At 33.3% G+C, this 22,587-nt stretch overlaps 1 protein-coding gene and 2 long non-coding RNA genes across 10 annotated transcripts in view; 2 read left to right on the top strand and 1 right to left on the bottom strand.

Annotated features, from left to right (window-relative positions):
• The window catches only part of LOC136806051 (membrane protein FAM174-like), a 420,508-nt gene that overhangs the window by 227,520 nt on the left and 170,401 nt on the right, over positions 1-22,587 (top strand). The window lies entirely within an intron of this gene.
• The window catches only part of LOC136806038 (uncharacterized), a 22,632-nt gene continuing 198 nt past the window's right edge, over positions 154-22,587 (bottom strand). The window contains exons 1-9 of one of the 7 annotated variants that reach the window (XR_010846498.1): positions 18,897-18,976; positions 10,824-10,866; positions 6,944-7,024; positions 6,682-6,829; positions 6,138-6,295; positions 2,641-2,718; positions 1,903-2,269; positions 1,047-1,145; positions 154-457 (exon numbers count right to left, since the gene is read on the bottom strand). This is a non-coding gene — a long non-coding RNA (uncharacterized lncRNA). Of the gene's footprint in view, positions 458-1,046; positions 1,146-1,902; positions 2,270-2,640; positions 2,719-6,137; positions 6,296-6,681; positions 6,830-6,943; positions 7,025-10,823; positions 10,958-18,896; positions 18,977-22,587 lie in introns of those variants that run through there. The other 6 variants (XR_010846496.1, XR_010846497.1, XR_010846500.1 and 3 more) reach the window with 6 other exon arrangements.
• Positions 11,016-22,587, top strand: part of LOC136806039 (uncharacterized) — a 24,229-nt gene continuing 12,657 nt past the window's right edge. For both annotated transcript variants that reach the window (XR_010846504.1, XR_010846503.1), the window contains exons 1-2: positions 11,016-11,451; positions 17,252-17,355. This is a non-coding gene — a long non-coding RNA (uncharacterized lncRNA). The remainder of the gene's footprint in view (positions 11,452-17,251; positions 17,356-22,587) is intronic.

The following is a 22,587-nucleotide window of genomic DNA, read 5'->3' as shown; positions in this document are numbered from 1 at the left end:
GAAACTTTGAATAAAGCTTAGTTTTTACCTTAAAAACTCAAATTTGTGATTTTCTTTGGGAATTTTAAATGACTTTTCGTTGGGGTATTTTACTAAAAGTTTTGTGTTCCAAATCAGTCCCCGATGAAAATATTTGACAGACAACTGTGTGTGTTAATGTAACAAATGATTTCTTCTTGATTTATTAAGAAAGTAAATTTAAGTTAACAAGAGTAGGGAAGGAAGAATTTCTTCCTCGCTTCATCTGCCTCTGAGTTTCTTCTGTTTGTGTCTTCTTGATACGATTGCAAGCCTTGCAACATGACAACAGGTGTAAATCTCGATCTTCTACATTTTGTATATAGAGTATTCAAGAAGCAGCTGAACAGTCATACCAGACAGGGAGTCCAACCACCATCCAGCCATAAATTTGTGTACTGATAAATTTGTATGTTGTTGCACGACCACACGAGCCTTCCTACAAAATAAAGAGAAAATTAACTCAACAAGTGATACTTTTATGGACCTACCTGGTTATGCATTTGACACACTTATAATTTTTACTTAAACATCATTCAGAATACAAATAGTGACGATCTATTAAAATTAGTCGTTTATTTCTTATAAAAAACACGTTTAGAAACCATCCTTTATCTACGATGATACTCTACTTTCGTGCAAAAATCCAGAAAAAACAAATGATCCAATTTTTCATTAAGTCCAAAAAACCCGTTTTTTAGCCGTTTTTGGCCCAAATTTGCCCCAAAAGCTTTTTTTTTACGAAAATCGGGCTCCGTCACATTCGAGGGTTTATAGTCATGCACCTTTGTGCCAAAAATCATAAAATTTGAATGAGCCAATCTTGAGAAGAGTTAATAACAACAACGAACGAACGAACGAACATACAGACAACGGTTAATTTATAGGACCTCCACCGGGGTAAGTCCAAAAATAACAAAAAGAAACTGTCTATTTTCATCAGTTCATTCCCCTTCACCGTTTTCATCAACCTTGAAAGAACTAATAGTACTTTTAATCCAAATAAGAATGTTTCAAATAATGCCTACCTTCAAATCCAGGATCAAGTCTTTCATTTCGTGAAACTTTTTGGTCGAGCTTAAGCTTCGGATGTCGTCGGTCGAACCAACCATCCCCGGATCAAAGACCTGAAGTAAAAACGAGAAAGAAAAGATATTGAAGGAACACAAAAAACAACTATCTATTACCATAAGATAGATTATTGAGGCTCCTTTTTGATATGATTTTCCAACAGAAATTCTAAAAAATCATTGGGAAGAAGTAAGACTGTTTGACTTCAAGTCACTAAACCCCTAAATCCATTTCTTTACATAAAATGTTTGCTAATAATGGTGAGATAATAGAACAAAGTTTGTTATTGGTTGATTGACAAAAGGCTGGTTTTGTCGTTTTTTACTACTTTATAGAGTCAATTAGCAATAGTTTTTGTTTGATATCTTTTGATTGAATAAATTTTTTTGAGAACTTTTTTCACAGTGATAATGATCTAAGATTGAAGAATCACTCCTGTGAAAATGGTAATCATAACACATTTCTACAAGAAGTTGATTTTTTTGTTCTTCATTTTTCATTTTCATTTTTCATTTTTTCATTTTTTTTTTTGCTTGATAATACTCCACTCACAAATATCTTTTTAAAAAGCACAAAATCGTAACTTGATTCGAATTCTATCAAAAGTTACAGCCATTTTTGTCTCAGCTGCAAATTATTTTGAGACAGACTTTTATAGTAAGCATTCCTTTAACAGGAAATGTATGAAAAACAAAAACGTCCTGTTCCCGTGATTCTAATTCTTGTTATTTAATGTTGGCGACTGCCTGGCGTAAACTAACGTTTAAGTATCTTTGGATATTCGACTCCTTTAACTTATTGTCAAAGACCTACGTTTTAGCCTGACCTTGCATTCTTAACAGAATGTGCACGAAAAATCTCATTGCAGCTATCGTATGGGATAGTGCATAATCCACCACGATTATATCTTATTACCACAGTGTTTTCGGTTGTTGGTATCACAAATTAGATGCTTGGACGACCAGTTAATTCTTCAGCACTGTGTATGTGAGATTGAGGAAGGGTAGTTCTTTAATAACGGTTCATTGGTTCATTGGTGTCACAAGCCCATTATTCCTAGAATATGACCGTCGGAATAAATTCGCCCTTGAATGTGTAGCATATTGTTCATTAAGCTCGGGTTGATCGCGTAAAGAGTTTCCCCGTCGTTCTATCTTTGATGAAGTGTCAGGAGCTTTTTCTGAAACGAATAAAAAAATTTATTAACAAATCACGAACGCTAAAAATAATTTTAGATTTCAAAAATCATATCACACACCCCTATTTTTGGTCTTTTTTGTAAACGTAAACGCTAAAAGAGTCAATTACGATTAGACTTCTTTTTTTACTGGCGGCGAAGAATTGTACTGCACCAAATTCCATTGACATCATTTGTTCCATTCTCATACGAAATTCCCCCGCAAGGACTTCAATGTCGTGACATGATTGTACAAACCACAGACATCTTACTTAGAACACTAAACAGAGCTTCTCCTTCACTAGCTGAAGCAAAATAATCCATAATCTTTAACAAGTAGTGCTTCAACTGTCGTTGCGTGGCTAATGACTTACCTGAAAAGCTGGACAAATAGGTTGAGACAATCCTGTGATTCTATAATTCATCATCTGCCATCTTTGTTTGAATGCATGCTGTAAAGCGAAGAAAGAACTAAATCACATGCAATCCAAAACAGAAGTAAGCATACGTTAAATCAGTCTTTACTATTACAAAAACACCCCTTTCTCACAGACCCACTGGGAACCCATCCCACTGGAAAAATTGGCCAAAATATCGTCCCGGTGGGAAATTATACTCAATTTTTGTCCCCGCTGAAAATAATTAATTAAACCAATCCTCACTGCAAAAATTCATGCTATTTTTCCCATCCCAATACACGGGTTTCGAATTAAATCTGGCGCGAGAGAAAAAATCAAGTAAATAAAAGGAGCGATAAGGGGAAATGCCTTATAAAATGTTGATAGATTTCCTTTCTTGTCTTTTGAAAGCCAGGTGTTCATTCAAAAGATGTTTTTCTATTTTAAATTCAATAAAAGAAATATGATTAAATGATTGACTTTTTATTTTAATGTTTTTTGTTTTCATAATGACCCATAAAGTCTGTAAAAATGGAAAAATGAGCTAAAATTGCTTGATGCACGGCCAATTTTCGTTCTGTTTACTTGATATTTTTCGTGCAAATTTACATGGGATCAAAGCTAAAGCTAAGCAAAAATTTAATTCGAAACCCGTGTATTGAATCTTCTGACTTTATTTGAATCCCCGGTCATAAAAAATCTCGTTTTGGTCCGTTATTTTTACCCCCACTGGCTGAAAAGATTCTACCGGATCTGTGAGAAGGGGATGTACAAAATTATAAATTTTCTGTCCAAGTTAATTTATTTAAGGATTATAACGTCAATTATGAAGTGTAAAGCAGACGGGACAGAATGTCGATCATCAGCAGAAGTCTTTCGTAATCACTTTCAAACCCTCTATAATCAACCTCCAGTCTTCAACTCAAACATCCTAGACTCTCTAGACCAGTGTCCGATTGATGATTCGTTGGGCTTCGTGCCATCTACTGATGAAGTAAACGCTATAAACCACCTCAAAAACAATGCTCCTGGTGAAACAGGAGTTACTGCTCAAATGCTCAAATCAATTGCTCAAGATAGTGTTCGTTTCGATTACTTATACCAAATTATCATTGTTATATGGGCAAATGAAGCTCAATTGGATACCGGTCGTCTCGTAACATTACTAGAGAAAGGTAATCTTAGTAAACCTGGAAACTACAGAGGCATCATGCTTTTATAGATTGCATATAAAATTACGGCCATCATTATTAATAAGAGAATTCAACCGCTCATTGAACAGCTCTATCATGAAAATCAATGTGGTTTCAGAAGGGGTCGTGGCTGTACCGGCGCAGTTTTTACTGTAAAAATTTCTATCAAGAAACGTCGTGAGCATAACCTTGAAACATGGTTTTTATTTTTGGACCTGGATAAGGTTTTTGACAGGGTAGGGTCGTCCACTTTTATGGTACATTTTAGCCAAATTTGGTGTCACTAAGAAATTGATTGATGTCTTAAAATTGCTACATTAAAACTTCCAAATTACTTTTGATGTTAAATCTGTTACCCATATCATGCCTTGTACTATCGGTGTGAAGCTGCGAAACAAGGTGATGTACGCGGGCCAGCTTATTTATCATTTTCATACACTGTTATTGAAATGTGTTTCGTTGGGCTAAACAGCTTAATGACAAATAGAATAACCAGAAGCATTTTTGTTTTTTATTAAAAAAATTGACGCTTTTATGATTACATGGAGGAAAATCCACAATCGCCCACTCTGTATCTTTAGAACAAAAAACGATAACAAACTCACAGGTAGACGATATAATTTTAAAGGAACTGACTTTGACGTTGATGACTCTGAGTATGCAGATGATACTGCAGTATGCGGCGTGCTTTGGCTGAAAGTGTGCTGAGGTTAGGTAGGATTTTACGTGACATTACAAAATAATTTCAGCGCTTGACTAATAAGAAGTTTCGCAGGTTTTCAAAATCAATATCAGCAACATTTTTTGCAGTATTCACTTTTTTTTTTCTTGGAAGAGCTCAAGGCACAACATCTAGCCCTTCGGGCTTTAAATCTGTGACTGCAGTTCTGCTGTTCATCCCGAAGAGACATCGAATGCTATTCACCACTTTTGGTCGAACATTTTGACCGTTTTGGAATAAAGATTGTTGAAGATTATAATACGCCTAATAAACCATCAAAGAAATTCTTCTCGTTAGCAGACCTCTAAAAAACTACACTGATCCCAAATCTTTCGACAATACCAACCTTACGACCTTGGAAATCAAATTTTTCCAATCACCGACAAATTCTGCTATTTAGGAACTTTCTTTTCGAGAAATTCCCAAGATGAATTTGATGTTAACCATAGAATTCATAAAGCAGGTAATGCTTTTGGTTCTTTGAGAAAAGCACTTCTTTCAATCCGCTCGATTGCACCAGGCAAAGAGTTCTGCCTATCAATCGCTCATCCTTCTGATTCTTCTACACGGCGCTGAAACGTGGTGTCTCACAGAGAAGCTTCTTACATCACATAGAAACTTTCACCACCATGTGTCGAGTAAGCCGTACACAAGTATATACCCACAGGATTAGCACCGAAAGCCTTTTACAACGTTTATCTCTCAAAAAGATTGATAATTATGTCACCTCTCGCCAGCTTACTTGGCTTGGGCACGTTGCGCAAACCCTTTGATAGACTGCAACGCAAGCTTCTCTCGTCTTTTCTCTTTCGTAATCGTCGTCCAAAAGGAGCTTCAGAATTTACATATGACCGAGGCATTAGAAAGCTTTAAGAAAGGTTAATGTTGATTGGTATGATATGGCACTGGATAGAATTATCTGGAATGGTGTGCTAAATGGTGTAATTGGTGTCTGATATGTTTAATATTTGAAATTGAAATTTTTAGCTACTATTTTATTTTTACCAACATTTCTAGCGTAGTGATTTCCTAGAATATTCTAATATTTTTAGATGATCCTCAAGGTCAGTTCCCCTGATGGGATGGTTCATATCTCTCTCTTTCTCATCAGCTCTTATAACTTCCTCCATCGCGTAGTCGCGAAATACTTAAAGCGAGACACCTGATAAAAGTCTAGCCATAACAAGAAAAATAATGCGTCGATCACTAAATTCTTTATACCTGCTGTATTTCCGGCATGGGGGGGGCCTCATAAATAACCCAATGTGCGCGCTGCCCTTAAGGGTCATTTTCCGTGCTTCTCAAAGTGCATTGCAAGGGTCAAAATGAGAAAAGATGAGAAAAAGTACACTCTGAGGGTGTAAAATATGGAAAATCTGGCCAAAATGCACCGTCAGTTTTTCGTCAAATTTGCTCAAAATTGGCTAAATCTTTTCTACACTATAAGGGTCCGATTTCAAAGGCATTATTTTGGGCCGCACGCACGGTCGTTTTTTGAATTGAGTGCTCCCCTTCTCATCAGGGTAAAATCAAATCTATGTACCAATCGTTGAACTTACATTTTTCTTATACACGAATAGCGGATGTTAAGTGCATTTGAAGACTACCATTCGTTGAAAGCATCAGGTGCGCCATGGTCAATGTATAAATCAATGTATAGTGAACGCGTCAATTATTTCCGTCCAAGGCTTTCCATTAGAATGCTTTACTGAAGAGTCTGAAATAAAAATAAATCAGTGTTTTTCTTTCCGTCGTATAGGCAACTATGATTCGCACAGTTTAACTATGTTGCCATAGACCATGTATCTAAAGCTGGAATCATCTCAATTATATTTCTGAGATCCCTAACGCGGAATGAATAGTTTTCACCCTTAAACATTCATTGTTGGATAAGTACCCCTACTCAAAATTTGTAAGGGGAAGAGGAAAGTAATTATATCTCAGTATGGAATGGTCAAGTAAAGTTTCATTTCAAGATCATTATCTAAGTAGTAGCAGTAGCTATTCCACCATCACCCGATCTACTTACATACAAGAAACATTCCTTAGCTTGTAAACATCCTTAACAAAAACACCAGAACTGTTTTAACAAAAAAGACTTACTCAAAAATACTCATTTCATCTCTACTGTGAGTGGTTATATCTAAGGTACTTCTTGATACGAGTTTTAAATATACACGCCATTAAGTACCACTTTGTGACTCCATTGTCACCATACGTGTTCTTCTAAGTTTCGAATGAAAGATGAAAGCTGAAGGTAAAAAAAAATGAGAGTAAAAATATGAGTTTACAGGGTTACACTAAATCAGGATCAAGTCGTAGTTTAAAAGTAGCAGGTATATAGTATAAGTTCAAAAATATTTACCTAAACATAATGACACTTCCGATGAGCTTTCAACATCTGAATTGATTTTGAACGGTACAAAGGACGGATCGAGGGTGACGCCTGAAAAGAGAAAAGAAGAAACAAGATTGATGAATGATCTATGAGTTTCAGAAGAACAATAATGTAAAAGTATATTTTGTACAGACATGATGTATGGAAACAAATCTGTCAAAACTAAAAAGACTTCGAGATCACATCAAACTCAAACTTGAGAAGTGCTGACAGGCTGATTGTTGAAATTATTGTGGATTTTGAACCCTCTTCTGTTTGATTAAAATTTTGCTGGAACTCCCTCATTTGATTTCAAGATAAACTTTTCATTATTGTCAAAAAGTTTTTTTGACTTTTTGATATCATCCTTGTCAAAGCTTGTTGAGATTTCAGCGAATTCAAACTCTGTGTTGTGCTGACTATGTGTTGGCTATTGAAATGATCATGGCTTTCAGATCCTTGTTTTGAATATTTTTTGACCAATTTACTTTGCCTTACGAAATTAATGTCGAGGCTATGTTACGGTGATGCTAATATATCTTTCTCATCTCTTATACAGCGATTTTCGACTTCATAAATATTTTGCTGACCAGAGTAACGTCTAAAAAAAGGAAATTTCTTCTGCTTTCGTTTTTTTATTTGAATCTTTAGCGGAAAACATTTATCATTCTATAATCAATACTTTACACATTCACTTATATTTAACTGTTTTGAAGAAAGTGTGGAAGCAATGACGTCGGACATTTCAGTCATTTATGATGGATTCATTAGTTGCCATGAGACACATTGATAATGTTTTTCAAGTTAATTATTTTAGAACTGCTTCAAATTAATGATTGATCAACATTCGTCAACTACTATTAGAAGTGTTTCCTTTGAGATAGCTATGTGTCGTCACTTTGCAATGGAGCAGGATGGAAGTACAGGTTTAAGTGACTGGTGTACTGTTCAGTTTGTAGCGGAGTCTTTTGTGATTCGAATGTGAATAACTTGTTTGATGACTTGCTGAAGCTTAAAGTTACTCAACTATTAAAGTGTTGACTGACCTGAAGTGGTTTTTACTAAACCGACTTGATGATCCAGTATCTCGAAATGAAATCACAGCTTCTCCCTACTGGTTTGGAGTGCATAAGATTATAATTTTTCCTGAATTTTGAATTAAATTTTTTACTCTTCAAGAAAAAAATTTGTGACAAAATTTTCACGGAATTTGTATCATATATTTGTTATTCGTGGGTAATTTGATGATTATTTGATATTCTAGCTCGATAAGTCAATGGCAGGATGCAATGGCTTCTAATGGTTCAAATGGTAGAAGTGAACACTGGAACAGGTTTTTGGAATGGATATCCTTTTATATCATGGAAAGCACGAGTCGAAGCTACTCTTTGGGACAATATTTTCCATGTCAACGGCTAACCGAAAAATATGTTCTTACACTTGTTCGTTGTATCTTAGTTTTCCATTCCAAATCTTAGCTTGATAGGATTTCCAAGGTTTTTATCAACATTAAACATTGGTCCGGAGACAAAGATACAACAAAAATTCAACTTTGTAGAAAACACAGTCATGATCAAAGTCAAAGTAACTGTGTTGCTCTTATTTTCTCGAGGTCATAAAGACAGCAGACTGAGAGTAGTTTACGATAGTATAAAACTGGCTAGCAATCGCATTGTTTATATAACAGTGTTAAGTATAGCACTCACTTCAAATCAATTGTCTAGATCTCAAATTTTCTAAATTTAACATTAACAATTTTTGAATTGTTCAAAGCTTTTTCAAACTTTCAACTAGTTCTTTGAAAAAATAGTTTCATGAAAACTAGTTGAAAGTTTGAAAGAGCTTTGAACATTTTAAAATTTGAAATGTTAAATTTAGAAAATTTGAGATCTAGACAATGTGATTCAACCTTCTTGTGGAGATTTAATATGCATCCGAAGTCATTTTTAATAAGACATCCTAATTAAGATTTGATTTGAAGTGAGTGCAATACTTAACACTGTTATATTAACAAAGTGATTGCTAGCCAGTTTTATACCATCGTAAACTTCACTCAGTCTGCTGTCTTTATGACTTAGAGAAAATAAGAGCAACAAAGTTACTTTGACTTTGATCATGACTGTGTTTTCTACAAGGTTGAATTTTTGTTGTATCTTTGTCTCTGGACCAATGTTCAATGTTGATGAAAATCTTGGAGATCCTATCAATTCATGAGTTGAATGGAAAACTTAGATATAACGAACAAGTCTAATAACATATTTTTCGGTTAGCCGTTGACATGGAAAATATTGTACCAAAGAGTAGCTTCGACCCGTGCTTTCCATGATACAAAAGGATATCCATGCCAAAAAATCTGTTCAAGTTTTCACTTCTATCATTTGGACCATTAGAAGCCATTGCATCCAGCCACAGACTTATCGAGCTAGAATTTCAAATAACCATCAAAATACCCACGAATAACAAATATATGATACCGGGTGCGCCACAAAAAAGTTTCTCTATCTAAAACTGATTTTCTGGAAATCTAGAAATTTTAGAAGAACTATTCCTATTTCATTGGAGAGAAGAAAGAAAAACTTAAGTTTTGATGGGTCATTTATTGAATTCGGTTCATTAGGTCGAAAGTTATGCTCAATTGAATAGAAAAGTTACTTTCTGAAAGTGCTCAAAAACGTTAAAAATCGACCTATCAAATTTTTGTTTTAATATTGCCAATCGCAATAGGCTTTACATGATTAAAAGCATTTTTTAGTAGCTAAAACACATAAATTTTGAAACTGAAGGGTCGAAAGGGTTTAAAATCTTCATCAAAATCACTTTAATTTAAACCAAAATTTTCTTAAGATTTTTGGTACAAGAATGGATAAAGTTTATGAAAGGCTGCATGTACCTCGAAACCCATATTTGATGTATTTTTATGAATTTTACAAGATTTTTTGGCAGATACAAAACAATGCATAATAGAGCACTTCATCTAGTATACAACCTATTTCATAAAATTCAATCAATCGCAATCAGCTCATCTACCACGTATCAAAACAATAATTTGAATTCTGGTAATAAGTTCATTCAAACCTGACATCTTCTCTCAAAGAACTACCCCAAAGGATTTCCTAAAACACGACGATTGTTTCATAGCTCATTAAACAATAATCGATTACAATAATTGGTGAACAGGGACAAAAACAAATCAATTATAAACATTTTGAAACAAAATCCCTTCTCGAAAGTTAAACAAAAAACACATCATAATCTTTTTCTCCTCAAACCTCCAAACAAAAATACTTCACGATGAACTGAAGTCACACAACAAGTGATTAAAAAATACTATTTCTAAGAGGGAACATCTTGCGTAACGTATCATTCTTTGTCAAACCTTTTCTAATCTTAATTCCCAAAACACGAATTAAGCAGCAAGACGACAATTAACAACTAAAGAAACGATAACAAGGGTCATTCTCATTTACGCTAACAAAAGCAATTACCTTAGAACTGCTAACTACCAAAGCTTTCTTCGTTTTAACAAAATCCTCTCCTTTTATGATATAATGACAGTGACAAAACTTTTTTCTGATCTGATTTGAGAAAGACATGATTTCTCAAAGGTAATAAAGTTAAAGGCAAATAGAAAACAACTTAATAAAAGTAGAAGGTTAATTTTCAAACGAGGAAAATTGCAAATGCCGATTAGACCAGTTAGACTTGGATTTGTTTTCAAATTGGATAATTCTCGTTTTTAGACAGAACATGGTTTCTAAAAGAGGTGAATTATTTTTGAAGAAAACTTTAAACTTGCCTTTAAAATTTTACAACTCTTCAAAACTTTCTAAATCCAGACGAAAAGATAAAAACAAGAGAAAATTCATACCGAAACATACAACAGCTTTCTTTTCGTTGGTCTTTGTTGAAATCTGTGCAATGAATGTCAAAAATTCAGTTTAAAAAGTCAATTTCCTTGTTAAGTTTCCCACGAACCACCATACCTCCAGCGCGACGAGATGCAAATAACTTCTTTGAATGGCACGCCGTCCCATTTAAGGGAGTTCGGACTGTTGATTCTGATTGGTTTAAAATGCATCTAGTGTAACGAGAAATACCATAGAAACAGACTTTTTACGCATCTGTTGAAATTAATGCATCTTTTGAACCGAGCTGAATGAAAGCCGCGCGAGCGTCAGCGATCAAACTAACTTCCGTAGATGCTACTTTCTCGGTTTCGCAGATTGGAAAGTTTGTTTAAATGGCTTGTTTCTATGGTTTTTAATGTTTTACTGGATGCAATCCTGACCAATCAAAATCAAGGGAGTGATCTTCCTTAAAAGCCGCGGCGAGACACTTTTGAAAGTCATTTGCTTCTCGTCGCACTGAAGGTATGCTGGTTCGTGAGGAACCTTACACGGAAATGGACTTTTTAAACTGCATTTTTGAAAACTTTGAATTGAACCGAAAGAAAGAAACGATGCAAAGATCACTAAAGATGCTGCTAGTTTGTTTTGGTATGAATTTTTATTTTTTTCTGATTCTGTCTGAGTTTATGATTCCTTTCCATAGTCTTAATATTAATAGTTTAGGTTTGAAGGGTTAATTATACAGATATTGAGACTAGTTTTCTCTGAGAAAGGGTGTTTCTTGGAAGCTAAAAAAATCAAATTTGAAGATTTCAATCTTTTTGAACATTTTTATCTATGGTGCGTTTGAAAAAATAACAGGCAGTCAAGTACTTTATTTTGGCCGTTATACAGCCAAAATACTCAATTTTGAATTCAGTTTTAAAACTCAAAATTTAAAAAAAATTTACCGTGTCAGCAAAATGCCAAGAATATGTAAGGAGTTGGGCAGAATCCAAATTTTCCTAGCTTTATGATAAGCAAGGGGTCTTTAGACAAATTTCAAGGCCTCTCATATGTACTGATTGCTGTAAGTGGTTCCCAACCTGATGGAAACTCAATTTCTAATCAGAAAAACGGCCAGTGGCAGAAGTGCTTGGAATTTTGCCTGGCAGGGACTGTCTCTAGTCATCTCCTGTCTGAGAAGTCGTGTCTTTCTCAGATTAAATAAAGAATTCGAGTACTTTTGAATGAACCTTTTTTGAGAAACCTTGATTTTTTAAGTCAATTCAGTGCTGATTGTTAAAATGTGGAAATTCAGTGTCTTGGAAAAGTAGCAGAGAGTAATTAGAAAGTAATGTTCATGTTCTACAAAATAAAATTTCCCCAGCAATAAAGCAAAAAGGCAAGTTTACTTTAATTAGTGATTAGTTGGTGCTTCAATTATGGTTTTAACACTTTTGATGCTTTCTCTTTCACAAAATTTATTAGCTCTTATCTGTTTCATTTTAAGCCCTAATCAGATAGGTGACTGACAATTTTCTAATTAGAGTAAAAAGGGCAAAGTGGACTTTTGAATTCTTTCAATTTATTTTGGTAGCCTATGGCAGCCCAAGTATAGCCCTGACATAGCCCTAGGTTTTTAGCTTGGCTTTGCTTATATAGCCCTGTAGCCCTGAATTTTGGACATGTCAAAAATGAATTGAATTACAATATTCTTATGGACTTTATACCAAAGTTTTCTTAATGCAGCATTGAATTTTTTTAATAGAGTGTCTTCATATTTCTTGAGCACTATCAAGCAATATTGTGTTTATTGTTGCTATGGATTATTGATGCATTCTTTGAGATTTAAATATTATCACTTTTTCAGCACTCATTTACTTTGGATTCATAATTTGTTAAGAACTCTGAGAAAGTCCCAAATTTCTTTGCCAAGAGCATCAAAAATTCAATCCTGATTTGATTTAATTTCAGCCAACTCCAACTACATAGTTTAAGTTTGGAAAAATTCTAAACCAAAACCAAAGACAAAGTTTAAGAATTTAAGATGATGCTTAGACAAGGCTGGTAGAGGCAAATTGGTTTCTTTCAATTTTAGTGAGACTTTGATATTAATTTTTTAATTTTAAAGCTAAGATTGTTTAGTTTTTTTACTGTATATTTTACACTCAAGTGTAACTCAACATTCGTATTTTAGGCAAGTTTCCAATTTAAATTTTTGGGATCAATTCTAAAGTTTATGAAATACCTCTTTGGAAAAAATATATTTCGATAAGCATTTTATGGAGCATTCGAGTTTTAGGCAAGTTTTCAACTTAAATTTCAAATTATTTGGGTCAATTTTAAATTTCATGAAAGACCCATTTAGAAAAAATATGTTTAGATTTACTTGAATAGTATTTACAGCTTGAAACCGTTACAATTTTGAATTGGAAGCACGTAAAGAAAATTACTTTAATCTAAATTAATTTAATTAAAAATCTACAAGAAAGAGAAAGAGCGAGAGTTACAAAGGATCCTATGGCTGAATATCTGTGAAATTTAGGGTATTTGTATGTGTTCATTTTGATAAAAAGATCATCAAATCCTAAAATATTCAATTCTACCTTTTCGAGAAGCAAAAAAATCTCAGAGAAATTTTGTCAAATGTCCCAAAAAAACATTTTCCTTAAAAACATCATATTCATAAACACAAAAATAATTTTTCTTGAAAGAGAGATTGAATTGAAAATTAAAACAATGATTTTTGAACATTTTTATTATGCTATTTTCCTTAGAAAATACAAGGAAATCGTTATTTGTAAATGACAGCATGTTCTTTAAAAAATATATTTTGATGATTTCAACGTAACAAAATGCAGAGTTTTCCCTTTTACAGAGTTTTCCCTTACAAATACATAGTTTTCCCTTACAAATACATAGTTTTCCCTTACAAATACAATTTTTTTCCCTACAAATACAGAGTTTTCCCTTACAAATACAGAGTTTTTCCCTACAAATACAGAGTTTTTCCTTATAAATACAAAATACAGAGTTTTCCTTTGCAAATACAGAGTTTTCCCTTGCAAATACAAGAAATTTTTATAATGGAAAACATTATTTTTCTTGTAAAAGATAGTAACATTAAGTGTTTATTCTCCTTGACAAAATACAAGGCAGCCTTCTGCAGCCTTTACAAAGCAGAAAAAGACTCAACTTGACAAAGACTACATTAAGATTTGCCTTGAGCAATACAGGAATAATTTCCTCATGAAAACAGCATCATTTTTCCTTTTTTTGAAAATACTAGAAACTTTTTTTTTGTGTAACATTAAAGATATCATCATTTTCCATACGAAAAGTACAAGCCTTGCATTTTTTGCTTGACTACAATTATAGATTCTTTAATAAGAAAATTAACAATATATTGAAATAAATTAAAATTTGCCTTGATAAAAACCATGATGATTCTTCTTGAGAAATACAAAGTAGTTTTCCCGGAAAGTTTTTTGATTTTCCTTCAGAAAACATAGATTAATTTCCTTGATTTTACTTGAAAATGATACAGAAACAACAATGTCTAACATTAAGTTTCTTTTCTTTGAGAATACAGGATAAATTTTCATCGAAAATATGCATTGATTTGCCTTGAAAAATACAAATTGCTTTACTTAAGATTACAGGATTTCTTTTCCTTTAAAAATACAATTTTACCTGAGAATGACAATTAAATTATCCTGCTGTCTTTTTAAAATACGCATATACGCATGAGATAACAGGAAAGCTGAAAGTAATAACATGAAATAGAAATGTGCCTGGACGCACATGGATGACTTCCCTAGAATTTAAAAAAAAACTATTGTTGAAGGATACATTGATTTTACTAAAAAATATTGAGAAAAACATCTTCCTTGAGTATAGTCTTTCCAAAAAATAAATATACTTAATTTTATTTTCCTTGGAAAGTACGCATTTTTCTTGAGAAACAATTTTCCTTGTAGAATACGCAATGTCTAAATGAGACTAAAATAATTTTGCTTTGAAAATTTGCATTGATTTACCTTGAGAATACAGAAATTATTTCATTTTCAAAAGTGCAATGATTTTCTTTTAGAAGGAAGGCAAAACTTTCCTTAAAATATATGCAGGGAAGATTTTCCTTGAAAGAATACGCATTATTTTCCTTGGGGATACAGGAATAGGAACGAGTGAACTCCATTATACTTTGAGTATTTTCAACGATATTAAGTTCCCCATTTTATATGTAATTATTTGAAAACTATTCAAAGTGCTATCATTTAGATGGAAAGCCATAGATAAGAAAGTTTGTATATCTGAGATGTCATTGTGGAAAAGTGACGTATAATATCCAAAAAGACAGTTAATTCATAACAACACTAATTATAATGTTTTTTCTTTCTAAGTTTTAGAAGTCTTTCATGAAATTTAAAATTGATCCAAACACTTTGAATCAAAAACTAAGTTGAAAACTTGCATAAAATTCGAATGCTTCATAAAATGCTTTTTAAGAGACACTTGGGTATAAAATATACAGTAAAAACTAAACAATGTTAGCTCTGAAACACCTTCAAATTAATTCTTTCAATTAGACAAAAGTAAATATCAAAATCTCACTAAAATTTGAATTGAAAGAAATCTATTTGGCTCAACCAACAATTTTTAAACTGTTCTTCTTTGGTTTTTGCTTAGAAGTGTTACAAACTTTAAAGGAATCAAAAATTAGGGTTTAATAGGCCTTTTCTTGAAGAGGCAGCCATGTTGAATAATTATGTACTCCAGCATAAAAACAATGATACAGCCATGCGTAATTTTAAAAATATGCATGATACAGTAATTATGCATGGCTGTATCATTGTTTTTATGCTGGAGTACATAATTATTAAATATGGCTGCCTCTTAAAAAAAAGGTCTATTTGTAAGGTTCTTGGCAAAGAATTTTGGGAATTTGTCAGATTTCTTAACAAATTATTCCAAAGTAGATGAGCAGTGAAAAAGTGAATAATATTCAATTAATAAAGTGTACATAATAAATTGTATCCAGAGCAATAATCAACACAAAATTGCTTGGTGGAGCTCATGATGAAAAGACTCTATTCACGGTTTGTGTAAACCGCAGGTTACAGGTCGCAGGTTACAGGTTACAGGTCACAGGTTACAGGTCAACAAAGTGCAGACCGGAAAAAAAGATAATAAAATCGTAACATATACATAATATATAACATCAATACATAACGCATTAAATTACAAAAAAGTAATACATGTTATTTAGATATTATAAAATGACAATTGAATAGAATAACAACCTAGTGACACTTACTTACAAAAATAATGACAAAATCATAAAATATGATGCCTAACAAGACAAAAGCATGAAAAATATTTATCATGCAAAATGTGATGTGGATGGTGTGAATGGATATAAAACGGCACCAATCAGAAGCTTGTGAGGTCCCTAAGAAAGTGGTTTTAGAGAGATGAAACTAATTAATCATTCAATTGTTATTTTAATGACTTAATGACAATTTTTGACAAAAATATTGACAGAATCACAAAATATCATGTCTTACAAAATAAAAACACCAAAAATATTTAGCATACCGAATGTGATGATAACAATATGGCTGGATATAAAATTACACCAATCAGAAGCTCGTGAGTTCTCTGAGAAGGTAGTTTTAGAGCGGTGTGTTTTATTATATGTAACCATCATATAACATTACAAACATTACAATATGTAATATACCTGTTATACGTATAATATGGTTTCAAATTTTTTCTGGTCTGCATTATACACGGCGCAAACTGCGAAAGATCGATAAAAGCACATGGTTAAATTTTGATGTTTGAAATGGTTTTATATGGATGAAATTGCTTGAGAATTATATTTTTGATAATTCTTTGTGTTTTCCAAACATTTTCCTCTCCAATGACATTGATTAGAGTCAATCTGTCATACTGACCTGTAACCTGTGACCTGTGACCTGTAACCTGTAACCTGCGGTTTACACAAACCGCTCTATTCATAGAATTCAATGCTACATTGAGAAAGCCTTGGTATATATTATACACTCTATAAGAATATTGCAATTCCATTCATTTTCAAAGAAATTTCTGAAGTTACCACTTCAAATCTAACTTTGCCCTTTTTACTCTTGTTTAAGAAAATAGTCTACTGTATCTAACGTAAAATGACATCGATGGAACACATGAATTTCTTGAAAAAAGGAGGTAAAAACATCCAAAGTGTTAAAGCCCTAACTAACGGCTAGTTGATTTGTAGTTGGTTAGTCAGTGGATTTTAATGAACCCAATTTGGCATTTTACTGGACAGAATTATTTTGTATTTACAAAAGTTCTTATTTGTTATCATTTGTTTTTATTTACAATAACCATGTGGTTGAATGAATTTTGATCGCGGTTAAATGAATTTTGATTGTATTTAGTAATGACTATCTCCAATTTTTAGACAACCACCTTAACTGCACAGCTGAATCATGGTAATCAAGAACTATCAAGAACTACTGAGCAGTGGAGCTGATTCTGGTATTTAACCAACCCAGCGAACACCAAGTAAGTCATTGTATTTCTTTGATAATTATGGTAGCATGCTTGGTTTCACCTAGGGACACAACACAACGACACGACACAACAATTTATTCCAAAATATATTTTTAATGCACTCAGTGATCACAAAACATAAGGTCTTCTACTTTTCTCACAATCACATCTCAAGATCACAAAAATTCAATTTTTTCAGCTTATTAATATGCACACATTTCGTTCCAGGACGCTTAGGTAAATTAAGTTTAACTTTTAAATTGTTTTAAAATTGTTGATGACATCAGCAGAAATTGCAAAAATTTAATTTTCTGCCATTTGGGACGATTGGTTGAAACACGGGACTGTTGATATCATAAAGATGAGTTAAAAAGGGTGCACTATGAAGTTATCGTGACATGTTATGACAGACAGACAGAAAGTATGATTGATAAAATTGGTGGAGTTATCAAAACAAATTTGTTGTCAAAGAGATTTAACAGTAAGTGAAAATACAGGCCAGATATCAACAGTCCCCTGTTTCAACCAATCGTTCCAAGTTAGAGCAGTTGACGGTAGCTTTTTTATACTGAAAAAGGCTTGTTTATCTCACCCATAACAAATTTTGCCTCACATTGAAATTGTTTGTTGTACTGTAATTTGGTAAACCTGTGTTAAGCTTTCTCTCAATGTTTTTTCTTCTTTCTGAAATATCTGGATTATGCATTCTTAAAATAATTAAATCCAACCAAAACAATAACAAATAAAGCTACCAGGTTTAAGTGATCACTTTTGTTTACATTGATGAATTGACTATAGACATTTTTAAGGACATGACGTCATGCTAAATAATTAAAAGCCTAAGCATCACAGCAACAAAAAACAAAGGCATATTAAGTAACACATATACTATATATATTTCATTATTGTTTCCAGACGGTACTAATGTGAACGTTCAATTGTGATTGAAGTAATCATAATGATCGATAATAATCGAAGGTGGTCAGTGATTTTATCAGTGATCAAATACTCACTTGACTCCAGATTTTGGCATTATCTTTGACCATTTTTGATTTCATCAAGCATCTCGATTACTTTTCGATTACCTTCAATCATATTGAATACCTTCTATTGTATTGACTTGACTTTCCAGCCTTTGATTTTATCAAATATGTTTCCAGTAGCAGCGCGTCAAAATGAAACCAAGTTTACTTTCGCCAATTAAAACATGCAATTCACACGCAAAAACCACTGATAAACTAGAACCACCAAATACAAACAACCTTGGTAAACAAACCCAATGCCTAACCGCTTGCGCCAACGAGACACGACAGAAAGCTGCCATTCACCAATACTTATAGCGTGTAATATACAGACCTTTATTAAGAAAGCTCCCAAGCCTACCGGTGCCCCTACAAGGATCCCTCACAGGGTATACGGATGTCCCTAACTGATAGAAACCCAACCCCCGTCTAGGTCCGCAGATTGAAAAATTTCACTTGCAGCCTGGTGGATGATATCGTCTGCCAACCGTCTGGATTACTACTTCGAGAATCAAATTTATCGATTAGTACCGTCTGGTTGTTTTGATCCTAGAGTCAGTGGAGCTTCATTCTTTAAATTTGTTTTTCATGCTTTCTAGGGTTACACTTAATTTGCAAAGCAATTATTCAATAGAGTCAATTTTCTTCTTTCCAGATGGGAATTGATGAAACTAACGAAAACTGAAATCCTACTGTAAACCAGACCCGATCAATCGAACTTGTCGAACCAATCGAACAGTCGAACTAATCGAACTCCATCGAATGATTAAAGTTCGATTAAAAAAATTAATCGAACTCTAAGATTTTTTCAAAGATTGTGAGTGTTCGATTAAGTTCGATCAATGGGTTTTGGTTCGATCAGTTCGATAAACCAATTTTGTTCAGTTTTGTTCGACAAGTTTGTGTAGCCTGGGAATCCATGCTATGATTTCTTCTTTGATAAACTGATGGCGAAATGTATAGCATGGTATGGGTTGAGAGTTTGAATCTCTCAGATCCTAATAACGGTTGAAAACATGGCCAATCAAATTTTGTTATTCTTTTACTGGTCACACTTTCTTAGAGAAAGCGCAACTTTCGAAATTTGGTTTTTATTTTAGTAAGTGAGGACAGCGCTAAATTCGAATTTCCCACTGTAAAAAATGTGAGTCCAATATTGGACTCACAGCTCGAACCCGTCTTGTGTACATCAAATTACAAAAAAACACACGACGGGTCTCCTGTCTAAAGTTTGTGCTGCTCCGCCACCGTATATTAGCATTTTTTTAAAGCCAAATTCGGAATGTAAGTCCAGGTAAGTTGGGAATTTACTTCCGATAACGGATTACACACTTTTCCTGTATCCTTTTAGCGCCAGAGGCGGTTTGTTGGGCGTAGTATTCTGCCACTCGGCCGCACACGAAATCGCAACAGAGGGGCTACAAACTTTATTCCGGATAGACAAATATCAATAACCGAGTACAATAAACGTCAAGCTGTTAAGTCTGGTAACTGTCGAAATGGCAATCGCGTGCCAGGACAAAGTTTTTGCAAACGAGGGAAGATACGAGGATTTAATATCATCGAACTAATCGAACTTTTTACTGACCGAACTAATCGAACTGCTATTGCTTCAAAAATTGCGAGTGTTCGATTAGGTTCGATTAATTTTTTTAATCGAACTTTAATCGTTCGATGGAGTTTGATTAGTTTGACTGTTCGATTGGTTCGACAAGTTCGATTGATCGGGTCTGGTGTAAATCATATCTATCTGTCTATGCCCTTTTGCACTTTGGATGGAATTTGGAGACAATTCAGACATGATGATGGAATGGGGAGACAGTGACAGTGTTATCAAAAGGTTATTTTGCAAACTTTCACCGTGCATTGTATATCTAAAATTATCTAAAAGTCAGAAAGTATGAAAATAACCTACCAAATAATCGGCTAGTTCGAAACGCAGGTCACAGGTCACAGGTCAACAGGTCACAGGTCACAGGTCAACAAAGTGCAGACCGGAAAAAAGATAATAAGATCATAACATATACATAACATAACATCAATACATAACGCATTAAATTACAAAAAAGTAATACATGTTATTTAGATATTATAAAACTACAATTGAATAAAATAACAACCTAAAGTCTGTCCAGATATAATTGGCAGTGGAAACAAAAATGCTTGTAACTTTTGATAGTCAAATATAATTATGGAAATTTTTTTTGTTTGTTTTAGAGAATCAAAAGCGCTATATTTGAATGTATTTTTGGTTGAAAAATTTGCGATTTTTAGCGGTTAAATTTGCGATTGTAAAAATTGAGCTTTTTTTCTACTTATGCTATAACGTTCATTTTTACACCAGTGGTAGTTCAACCTTAGGTTAAGAAGTTTGTTATATTTCAAGGCGAACAGAAAAGTCCTTCGGAAGATATGGGACCCGGAATACCCCTTGGTAGCACTTTTCTGTGAAATATCAAATCTCCAACTTATTACTAAAAACGGGGGTTATGTTATCTTTTTTGAACAGTGCAATTAAAAGTTGGAAAGTGTTTTAAGTGTTGGTGCATTAGTATTATTGGTATCATTGATTATTTCGAAACGAAGTGAAATCACAGTATAGGCTGCGTTTAGACCAACTGGCATTTGTAATTTGGCATTTGCTCATGAGGGATTCGATTTTAATAGCTTTTCCTTTGTATTTTCTGTCATGGCATTTAAGGAATCGTCTTTTTAGAGTCATTACTGAAAAGGTGATTCCCTCAAGTTCAACTTTGACAGATCAAACAATGAAAAGCATGGAATTTATCAAAAACTGCAGTCATTAAGACTGAAACTTTTTGCCGTAGGGCTAGGCTATGGCAAATTTTGCAAATTTTACAATCTATAGAAAGAACTGAATAAAAAACGTGCAAATACTTTAAAAAATCAAAAATGTCATTTTTTCTTCTTTGTTTTGGTTCCTTTGTTTGATTTGAAATGCCAGAAAAGGGGATTCCTTTGCTCAAAATGGCATTTCAAATGCCAACGTAATGCCAACACGCTGGCATCATTAGGCATTTGACAAACCGAAAAATTGCGCAGAACAATAGAATTCAAAAGAATACTGCAAGCAATTACAAATGCCAGGCTGGTCTAAACGCAGCCATAATTGTTTTTATTGAAAAGATTTAAGCATGAACTTATATGGCCTTTGTTATTTTTAAGTCATTGAAAGAACTTTGCTAATTCACAAAACACTAAACACAGTTTGGCTATGAGGTCATTAAAGAGATCGTAAAATGTGTTATGATCGAAAAACTGTTTTATCATATCACTACCCCCGTTTTTAGTAATAAGTTGGAGATTTGATATTTCACAGAAAAGTGCTACCAAGGGGTATTTCGGGTCTCATATCTTCCGAAGGACTTTTCTGTTCGCCTTGAAATTTAACAAACTTCTTAACCTAAGGTTGAACTACCACTGGTGTAAAAATAAACGTTATAGCATAAGTAGAAAAAAAGCTCAATTTTTACAATCGCAAATTTAACCGCTAAAAATCGCGAATTTTTAAACAAAAAATACATTCAAATATAGCGCTTTTAATTCTCTAAAACAAGCAAAATAAATTTCCATAATCATATTTGACTATCGAAAGTTACAGGCATTCTTGTTTCCACTGCCAATTATATCTGGACAGACTTTAGTGACACTTACTTACAAAAATAATGACAAAATCATAAAATATGATGCCTAACAAGACAAAAGCACGAAAAATATTTATTATACAAAATGTGATGTGGATGGTGTGAATGGATAAAAAATGGCACCAAACAGAAGCTTGCAAGGTCCCTAAGAGAGTGGTTTTAGAAGGATGGAACTAATTAATTATTCAGTTATTATTTTAATGACTTAATGACAATTTTTGACAAAAATGTTGACAGAATCACAAAATATCATGTCTTACAAGAGAAAAACACCAAAAATATTTAGCATACCGAATGTGATGATAACAATATGGCTGGATATAAAATTACACCAATCAGAAGCTCGTGAGTTCTCTGAGAAGGTAGTCTTAGAGCGATGAGTTTTATTATATGTAACCATCATATAACATTACAAACATTACAATATGTAATATACCTGTTATACGTATAATATGGTTTTAAATTTTCTGGTCTGCGTTATACACGGCGCAAACTGCGAAAGATCGATAAAAGCACATGGTTAAATTTTGATGTTTGAAATGGTTTTATATGGATGA

This window comes from Clytia hemisphaerica, unplaced genomic scaffold (assembly GCF_902728285.1).
Source record: "Clytia hemisphaerica strain Z4C2 unplaced genomic scaffold, Clytia hemisphaerica genome assembly, whole genome shotgun sequence".
In the NCBI taxonomy this organism is placed as follows: Eukaryota; Metazoa; Cnidaria; class Hydrozoa; order Leptothecata; family Clytiidae; genus Clytia; species Clytia hemisphaerica.
The sequence above is the reverse complement of the archived record's forward strand: the minus strand, read 5'-3'. Positions and strand labels throughout refer to the sequence as shown.